The 10244-nt window shown below is 42.1% G+C and overlaps 1 non-coding gene across 1 annotated transcript; it reads right to left on the bottom strand.

The window, feature by feature from the left end:
• Positions 1-490: 490 nt before the first annotated feature.
• Trnav-cac lies at positions 491-563 on the bottom strand. The gene has a single exon. It is a non-coding gene; the product is annotated as a tRNA-Val (tRNA).
• Between the last annotated feature and the right edge of the window lie 9681 nt (positions 564-10244).

The raw sequence follows: 10244 nt of genomic DNA, 5'->3' as shown, positions 1-10244 counted from the left end.
CCGTTCAGCATATCATTTAATTCTTCTTCACTTTCACTCAGGATAGCAATGTCATCAGCGAATCGTATCATTGATATCCTTTCACCTTGTATTTTAATTCCACTCCTGAACCTTACTTTTATTTCCATCATTGCTTCCTCGATGTACAGATTGAAGAGTAGGGGCGAAAGGCTACAGCCTTGTCTTACACCCTTCTTAATACGAGCACTTCGTTCTGAATACATGAAGTCAAAAAATGTGTATTCCAAAATGATTAACTTAAGAAATATTAGACACGTCGGCAACTACATCTACATGACTACTCTGATATTCACAATTAAGTGCTTGTTAGAGGGTTCATGGAACCACCTTCAAACTGATTCTCTATCGTATCACTCTCGAACAGCATACGGTAAAAGCTGGTCCGACGCATGAAGGTGATTACGAAGGTTTCGGGTACAGATCGTAGCAAATGCATGTTAGTATGTCTTGTTCAAAGTGATGAAAAAAGTGTTTCCGCCTGGGATCGAACCGGGGACCTTCTGCGTGTGAAGCAGACGTGATAACCGCTACACTACGGAAACGACGGAGATGCTGAGTCCATCCTTTTGCGCTCGTAGCTGCCTCAGCCTTTCTCTCGTCCGCGCATGCACACACGATTGTTCTTTTGACGGCCTGAAACCCATCGCAGCCGAGAGCTCAAGAAGTCTTCGGGGTGCTCGAGAGGGTGTCTGTCGTAGCATCCCGATCGAGATAGCGGCGTTTCGCGCAGTCGTTATTACAAGTCATATCACCAAAAACAATCACTTTCTCAGTAGCAGGCATTGCGAGCCCAACAGTCCTTCCATGATAGCTAATATTTCCCATTTAGTCTTATGCAAGTTGGAAGGAACCTTCAGCTTCTCGTAGCTCTATTGCACGACCTATATCGTACAGGCATTCTTAACCAACATCAATTTACTACGTCCAGTGTCAAAGGTAAACTAAGGCTCACGACCGTTATGGCGTGTATGTAAGACTAATTTGCCTTGCATCCTCATACAGGCGCTACTAGCGCCAGTCTTATGCGACTCCCGCGAAACTTCAATAGACGTCGTCTTTCAGGTGTGGAAACATGCCTACCAACTTTCGTTTATGTCACACAATCCCTTCTTGGTGTTGCGATTTTTTTCCGGCAGTGTAATTAGAAACTGTGGAGTAGAATCAGCAGAAAATAAATGATTTTGTTCAGAATACCACTAAATGCCCTCTTGTCCCTAACGCAACTGGATTGAAATCTAAGAATGGTAGGAAACTGTCGTGTGAATAAGAACAAATAACGAAAACTTGAGGAAAAAATTTAAATCTAAATTTTATGTCTGACTTCGGTGGTATACACAGCCAGATACTTTTAAGGTGTTGGCTTTGGCTACTAAATTTCTGAAGATGCTTGCATCTGACGAGCGAAATCGATGATAAAGGCAAGTTTTATGCGATTTGCGGCTGCTCTACACTTATATTTCTCACGGTCGCTCTTGCCCCTGGAGGCGATGCATGCAGTCGCTAAAATATAATGCAACAACCCTGTCACGGTACAGTACGGTATACAACAAATAGATAACTGTTTCATTACAGAAGCAGTTCAACACGTGGATTGTCATGATTAAGACAGATTGTACCAACTAACCTAGAAAATCCAGGACATCGAGGTAAAGTTTCACCGGCTACAGCGATCCTAGCTATTAGTGTTGACTAAATGCCTTCCAATGACAGATTTCAAGGGTGGAGACGAAGATAATAAGAAACATTAGACAATGTTGTCAACAGCGATCGCCATTTTGCAATAGAACCGTTTTCTTTACATGGTGCGCAGATATTAACAGGTTAGTACAATCACGAAGATAGTTCTGGCAACATATTGGAAATAAGTACAACGGTCCTTAAATGATAGTATGACGAAAACGTAATGTGGAACGGCTTCGAAGTAATTTAGAAACAAAAAACAGAAGATAGTTTGTACATTTCCAATATGAACATTTGGAAAGTATAGGTAGATATATATTAGCAGCAGGAAACATGAACTACGATTTAAAAGTAGAAAGGGAAGCCTGAAGGACAAATAAATCCTGGAACAGGATTTGTCGTAACCTAATCCTCGAAGAGATGAACAAGGCTAAGAAGAAGAAAAAGAAGAAGAAGAAGGAAGCGAATGAATTATTCTTGACACCAAGGGTTCCACACGCAAAAGATCTCAACAAACAAACCCTCACGAAAGTTCGAAACTTCGTTACTAAGATGTGACATTCTTCGAGACACAGAAAATATTTAATAGGGCTACAGCTTACACATACCAGGGTCACTCAAAACAGTGTAATTTTGTAGTGTTGTTCTAATCTCTCCTTGCTTACGCGTTGCGTGCTAATTTGATGCGTCGTCATCTTGGAAGGCAGGATTTGGCTAGCATTTCGAATACAAGCAGCTTACTAGGAAATCCCTATGTAACAAGCGGCTTTGCAGTTGTAATATTATTAGAAAATGCGGGAAGCGTATACTCAGACAGTATGCTCCCAATAGAGAATCGATATTTTGTATTTCTGGTATGTGGCTTGCTTAGGTGAAAAATCTTTCTTTAAGTTTTCTTCAATTTACGTCTATGGTCACAAACTTTTTGTTAACAGATTACCGGTTTCGGTCTTTAATGACCATGATCAGACTTGCAGCAAAAATGGGAAAAACGTAAATACACTGTCAGATTGTCTACAGCTTAAAAACAATACATAGACCATTATGAAAAGTGGTACTGACAATATATACATCTGTGCGCTTTAAGTATGAAGAGGCATACCTGTTTCATAAAAACAAAGTCCTAATTTACTGCAGCCATAGTGGCATAATCAAATATTAAATGCAGAATCAGCACCAGCATCGTCAAATATATATAAATAACATCATATGCACGTGTCATGTTGTCAGTAACACTACTGTTCAAAACAAGCTGCCGCACAGTAGCCACAAGATGTTTTTGTTGTAAGTTCACCAGATGTCACTAATGTCGGCATACACTAGTTTTCAATAATTAATTGAAACAGCGAAAATAAAGGGGGATACAATAGTTGAAGTCTGTTATGAGCTAATGAGCTTGTAACGTATAAAGAACAACACGACGATTATAAGATTGTTAAAAAGAGGAAGAGTTAAGAAACAGTGGTTGACATATGCTCTAGTGTCGATATTCTAGATAATGACATAAACATTAAACACCTTTGATAGTGTACCGGATAATATTAAACAACCATAAAACAAATCGCTAAAGGAGCCATAAATGAAAGAAAACATAGTGCTGCACATAATCAGCGCCCTCTGTTAGCGCTAACGCCAGAATTCTGCAGCCGGCCGTCGTGGCCGAGCGGCTCTATGCGCTTCAGTCTGGAACCGCGCGGCCGCTACGTCGCAGGTTCGAATCCTGCCTCAGGAATGGATGTGTGTGATGTCCTTAGGTTAGTTAGGTTTAAGTAGATATAAGTGTTATGGGGGACTGATGACCTCAGATGTTAAGTCCCATAGTGCTCAGAGCCATTTCAAGAATTTCGCACAGGCGGGAAGTGTTTGGAGGAACGTGACCGCCAGAGGGCTCCTCGTACCCTGCGGCACTCTTTCTTTAGATTTCTAGAAACAAAAAAATTAAGTGAAACAGTTTTATTTAGCTGAAATTAGTCCCATCCTCTTGTAAAAATTATACTAACGAGGGAACCTCCCCATCGCACCCCCCTCAGATTTAGTTATAAGTTGGCACAGTGGATAGGCCTTGAAAAACTGAACACAGATCAATCGAGAAAACAGGAAGAAGTTGTGTGGAACTATGAAAAAAATTAGTAAAATGTACAAACTGAGTAGTCCATGTGCAAGATAAGCAACATCAAGGTGAATGTTAACTCAGGACCGCCGTGGTCCCGTGGTTAGCGTGAGTAACTGCGGAGCGAGAGGTCCTTGGTTCAAGCAGTCTGGCTTTAGCTGTCGCAGCGGTCGCACGCTCCTCAAGTTTGCTCCGTGAACGTTCGGTGTTTACGCCAGTGTTTTCGTTTTTCGCGATCGTTTATTGACGTTTTGCACGTGAACTAAGCGTTATCAATTGAGCATTTTGTCTTCGTCGTGTCATCTTTCTACGTAGTGCTGTTGGGATTTCGGCGTTGTCCGAGATTTCTTCGCTGCAGAACACCATGGCAAACTCCGTGAGAAAAAACACCGTGATTTTCACCTTCGGCAAGTACACCCGTCGAGTACAGCCCTCTGCACTTGAAATACACGACTGGATTACCGAGGTAATTGGCCTTCATTCTGAATCTGTTCATACCATGCAGCTAGACTCTGATGAATACTGCATTTCTGTAAAGTTTAACGATTCCGTGAGTGTAGACGGCTTTCTGGCAAAATTTGGTTATGAAACGGAATTTATACACCGTGATGGTACTAAAAGTACTGTAAAACTCCGGAATTCCGATTCTGTAATTAGGAATGTTAGGGCTTTGAATATTCCCATAGAAGTAGACAACTCGAAAATTAAAGATGTCCTTTCAAAATATGGGGTTGTCGGGCAAATAGTCAACGAAAGGTGGGATTCGCATTTCAAGCTGCAGTGCTTTAACGGCATTCGCTCCGTGGAGATGGAAGTGAAGGCAAACACTCCCTCCCACATCTTTGTTGACGGGCACAAGGCGCATGTTATGTACTTAGGGCAAACCCCTACATGTCATGTATGTAACGAGTCTGGTCACCTCCGTCAGGACTGCCCTCTCCGTGTTTTTGTGCTAACAAATAACCTTACGCAACGCCGGAAATTAACACTCAACGATTTGTTGCCAGCCAGTAATACAACAGAGCCGGCGGCTGTCGTAGATCCTGTTACTACCTCTGAAAATGTTGCACTTAATGTTAATGACTTTCAGTCTTTAAAACCTGCATTAACTGCTGAAATTCCGTCCCGTGACAGCGAGATTCCCACTAAAAAGTGTCCTCTAGCGGACACTGAAAAAAATGTTGACGAGGACTCTTCCTGTGAAACACCCGTTGCCAGGAGGCCGAAGCCCAGTCCTGAAGATCTGTTGGAAGTGGAAAAAGGAGATGGAATGCAGGTCGATGTGGCTCCCACTTCCGCACAAGGACTTATACCGCCACGAACAAATAGTGACGCAGCTGGTAGTGACCTTTCACGGAAATGTGACCCTGAGCCTGAGGTCACGACTGAAATAACCGCATCAAGTGCACAGCCCATACAGTGCGAACAGTACGAGGAAGTACCAAGTAAACAACCTGCTGACTCCGAAGCGCAACGCCGCGCCGAAGGAGGAAATAAACAAGCATCACCGCCTCGCCAGCAAGACAGCACAACAGACACCACGCCGTAACCAAATATTGACGACTCGCAAGCCACGGCCGTTGCCCCATTCAGCCACCGCCGGCGGCAGCGACCGACACCGCGTCTTGCTGTCACGCGTCATCAAGCGAAAGCCAAACCAGAGAAGAAAGACATCAAGAAAAAGAATATTAAACATGAAGTCATCAGGGCCAACACTGACGAGGAGAAAGAGAATGGCCACAGTGACTTATAGCAATGCATTGTCGGGATTTCAGGATACTTTTCTTCTCAAGCTCTTTTTTTAAAAGCAGTGCAAATTTTTCTAGGAATTTAGTACATGTAATGGGCACACAGCTTGTAAAGATCGTGCCTTGTAGGGAAGCACGTTGCTGCTATAATCATACCGATCCTCATCCCAAATACCTTCTTATGGTATGTCTGTGCTGCAAGCTTATAGCATTACTACTATTAACATTAATAAAATACAGTCACCCTTGAAATTGGCAGCACTAAAGGAATTCTTGTACCAGTCCGGGACAGATATCGCGTTGCTACAAGAAGTTGCGATAACGGAATTTCGGATCCCAGGCTTTTTTGAAATTGTTAATGTTTCTACGGAAGCCAATATCGGTACAGCCATTCTTATAAGGGAAGGCATTCCGGTGACTGAAATCGAACGACTAGAACCAGGAAGAGCCATAGGCATAAAAATATTCGATGTGACAGTGCTTAACCTTTACGCCCCATCAGGAAATCCCCACAAATTGGAACGTGCGAAGATTTTTCAAGATGAACTGATTTATTTATTGAGGAAAAACCCGTGTTCTCTTATACTAGGTGGAGATTTTAACTGTGTTTTAAACCAGAAAGATCAACAACCCAACTTCAACTACTCGCCACAGTTAAAAAAGTTAGTAAGTGATCTACACCTTAAGGATGTGTGGGAACTTCAGCACCCGACGTCAGTCGGGTTCACGTATATAACCAGCCACTCTCGCAGCAGACTAGATAGAATTTACGTGTCACCAAATTTGCAAAATTATTTATTAAACGTTGAAACTATTCCCGTGTATTTTAGCGATCACAGTACACTTTTAAGTTGCTTTAATTTAAGTGTGCAGCCAACCCGACGATTCAGAGGCCAATGGAATTTAAATATCTCTGTTTTAACTGACGAAGAACTGAACAGGAAATAAGAGTAGCGTGGACTATGTGCCTCCGCACAGTAGACAAGCACCCAACAGTCATTGACTGGTGGACTAGGAGGGCTAAACCAAGGCTGCGGAAAGCTTTCATGCAGTATAGTGCAGCGAGGCACAGGGAGTTGAGGAATACAATGGAGTTTTATTATAAAGTTTTAAGAGACTTATATCAACAGGCCCATGATGACGTAATTCGTCTGAATGATATCAAAAAAATAAAAGCCAAGTTATTAAGCATTAAACGGCAACAGATGGAGGGACTCAAAATTAAATCGAAAGCCACATCAGTCGTAGCAGATGAAACAGCTTCTCTGTATCACTTGGTGCGGCATGCTAAAAACAGACGTCTAACTTTAATTGATGAAGTCCAGACGCATACTGGTACGAGGCTCACATGCCAGAAACAAATACTGGACGAAGTCCACAGGTACTGTGAAACCTTATATGCCCCTACCATAGTGGAAGATGCAGCTCTCGAGGACTTTCTCACTATTTTAGGGCCACAATTTTCGGGAACAGACAACGCTGACATCCTGTCACCTATTACTAAAGATGAAGTGCATGAGGTAGTGCGTAACTCACCTCTCAAAAAATCTCCGGGACTTGATGGCCTCCCTGTGGAGTTTTATGCCCGCTACTGGTCTATAATTGGGGACAAGATCACTTCCATGGCAAATGAGGTCCTGAACGGAAAACCGGTCCCTGCAGAGTTTAAGGATAGTAAAATAGTACTGATTCCTAAGAGTAAAGGCAAAACCAACTTAAACAATTTTCGGCCTCTTTCGCTACTAAATTCTGATTACAAAATAATTTCGCGTATTATCAACAAAAGACTCTCTGCCTTTTCCAACAAAATATTGAGTCATCATCAATCTTGTTCTCCGACCAGAACGATATTCGAAAGTCTATCTGCATACAGAGACGTCATTGCAATTACCTCAGTGACAAGTATAAAATGTGCGTTAATCTTTATAGATTTCAACAAAGCTTTTGACCGCGTTAGTCATAGATACCTCTTTGCGACGCTGTCAAGAATGGCTTTCCACCCCCAGATTGTGAACATGCTAAGGAATATTGCAACAGGTATAAATGCGAAAATAGCAATCAATGGCCAAACATCTAAACCCATACAGATAAGGCGAGGGGTTCCACAGGGCAGTCCCTTATCTATGTTTTTATTTTCTGTATCTTTAGAGCCCTTCCTCCGCACTGTCCACGCAAGATTAACAGGCATAACTTTGAGTGGTTAGAAAACTGTCATACGAGCGTATGCTGATGACGTGGGCGTTGTAATAAGAAATAAGGAGGAGACAGTTACACTGGAAAGAGAAATCCAAAGGTATTGTCTAGCTTCGGGAGCGACAGAAAATGAAAACAAAAGTCAAATATTGAATCTACGGGGCCTAGATCACCTTCGCCTGGCATGGGCAAAACAAGACAACAAACATAAAACTTTGGGAATAACCTTAATGGCATGTCCGATGAGGATGGCTGCTTTTAACTGGACGGAAACTAGGAGGAAAGTTCATGGTGCTGTAATGGAGAACATCCATCGAACTATGGACCTGGTGCAAAAAGTCAGATTCATCAACTCCTGCGTTTTGTCTAAAGCGTATTTCACTGCGCAGGTATTTCCAATCCCTAAACTAGTAGCGAAAGGGATCATGTCCACTGTTACCAATTATTTATGGCGAGGAGACATATTCAGGGTTGGTGCGACTACCGTTATACTGGATGTCAGAAACGGGGGCCTCGGTTTGGTGGATATTCGCAATGAAGCGTCTGCTCTGTTCCTCAAACGGACTTTCTATATACTCAGAGAACTTCCACAATGTATAACCGCAAAGCTCTTTGAGGCTGTGACACCCCATAGCCTGCAAGCACCGATTGATGTGCGAAGGATTAATGCCCGTCTGCAGTATGTGAGGAACTTTTTCCTCGAAGCAAGTTATCTTAGTAACGAAATCAGAAGCAACACACGTATCACAGCGCGCGACGTCATACTTGAATGGAAGTTAAATGAGGGTAGAAACAAAATTGAAACGAAATTCCCAAATTGTGACTGGAAAGCTGTATGGCGGAACATCAACTATGCCGGGCTATCTACAGACGCTATTTCCGCATGGTACAAAACAGTTAATAATGTCATCAGCACCAACGAGAGACAATATGGGATCGGTTTAAACCAGACACACCTTTGTGGAAAATGCAATCTGGTGGATACACTCAGCCACAGATTCACCTGTGGTGGCAATGTGCATAACTGGAATTGGATCAGGCAACAAATCGCTTTTCTCACCAGATCCTCTACGGAATATATAACGCCATTGCTCCTCCTGAGACCAGACATGACATACTTTCCGAAATTAAAAACCAACGCCATTAGCTGGTTACTGGGGTCGGACAACGAGATAGAATTCCGCGTTTACATGAAGTGTGAATATGCAAAAATCAGCACGTATCGCAACCACAGGAAGTACTACGGCAACATGCTGAAGATCATTTTTGAAAGAATGGGTGTTGGTTAAATGTGTGGAACCACTACAACACCTTGAACGAGAACGAACAGAAGAAAATTAAAAGTCACTTGGTTTCTTATTATTATTTACTATTACCTTGCTTCTGGAAAAATTTTTTTTCTTTTTTTTTTTCAAAACATTTTGTTCAAAATTACTCGTGTTCGACTTCCAAAGTATTTGTGTGATTCGAGAAGAATTGTTAAGTTTTTATTTATTTATTTATTTATTTTATCAGATTTCAGTTTCTACTCAGAGAAGAGGTTTCTTTGTCTTTCTTGCATCGGAGAATGGAAATATTGTGTTAAGATTTATGCACACTTAGTGCTATGACCCAACAGGGAACATGAAAAAGGGGTGGGAGGGGTTTGGGCCTCGACGCACTGGCAGTGCCGTGAACAGACCCCACTGCTAGTGCGGCGTGTACCACGCCCTGAAACAAGAAAATAAAAGTGGTTAATAAAAATTGGATTGCTGGGGAAAAAAGGATGGATAAAAAAGTGGATAGAGAAAAAAACAAAAAAAAAGATGGAAAAAAGTGGTAAAAAAAGTGAAAAAAGTAGAAGCGTCAAAAAAAGTCTTCCCTCCTCTGAAAATTTTACATTCTTTATTTTCGCAAAGTTATAATCTGTCCGTTCGTTCATTGACGTCTCTGTTCACTGTAATAAGTCTAGTGTCTGTGTTTTACGACCGCACCGCAAAACTGTGCGATTAGTAGACGAAAGGACGTGCCTCTCCAATGGGAACCGAAAACATTTGATCGCAAGGTCATAGGTCAACCAATTCCTCCACAGGAAAACACGTCTGATATATTCTATACGACACTGGTGACGGCATGTGCGTCACATGACAGGAATATGTTGTCGACCCACCTAACTTGTACACTTAGCGAATGGGTAAAAAGATTCTTCTACGTTGCCCGATTTAGGTTTTCTTGTGGATGTGATAATCACTCCCAAAAACGTGATGAAAACATAAGAGTTTGTCACATAAACTGAAAATAAAAAATTAAACTTTTCACTCGAGGGAAGACTTGAACCTAGGATCTCTTGTTCCGTAGCTGCTCTCGCTAACGACGGGACCACGGCGCTTCTAGACTCGCGTTCTCCTTGATGTTGCATATCTTCGCATGGACTACTCAGTTTGTATATTTTACTAAATTTTTTCATAGTTCCACACAACTTCTTCCTGTTTTCTCGATTGATCTGTGTTCAG

Source organism: Schistocerca piceifrons, chromosome 1 (genome assembly GCF_021461385.2).
Source record: "Schistocerca piceifrons isolate TAMUIC-IGC-003096 chromosome 1, iqSchPice1.1, whole genome shotgun sequence".
Taxonomy (NCBI): Eukaryota; Metazoa; Arthropoda; class Insecta; order Orthoptera; family Acrididae; genus Schistocerca; species Schistocerca piceifrons.
The sequence above is the reverse complement of the archived record's forward strand: the minus strand, read 5'-3'. Positions and strand labels throughout refer to the sequence as shown.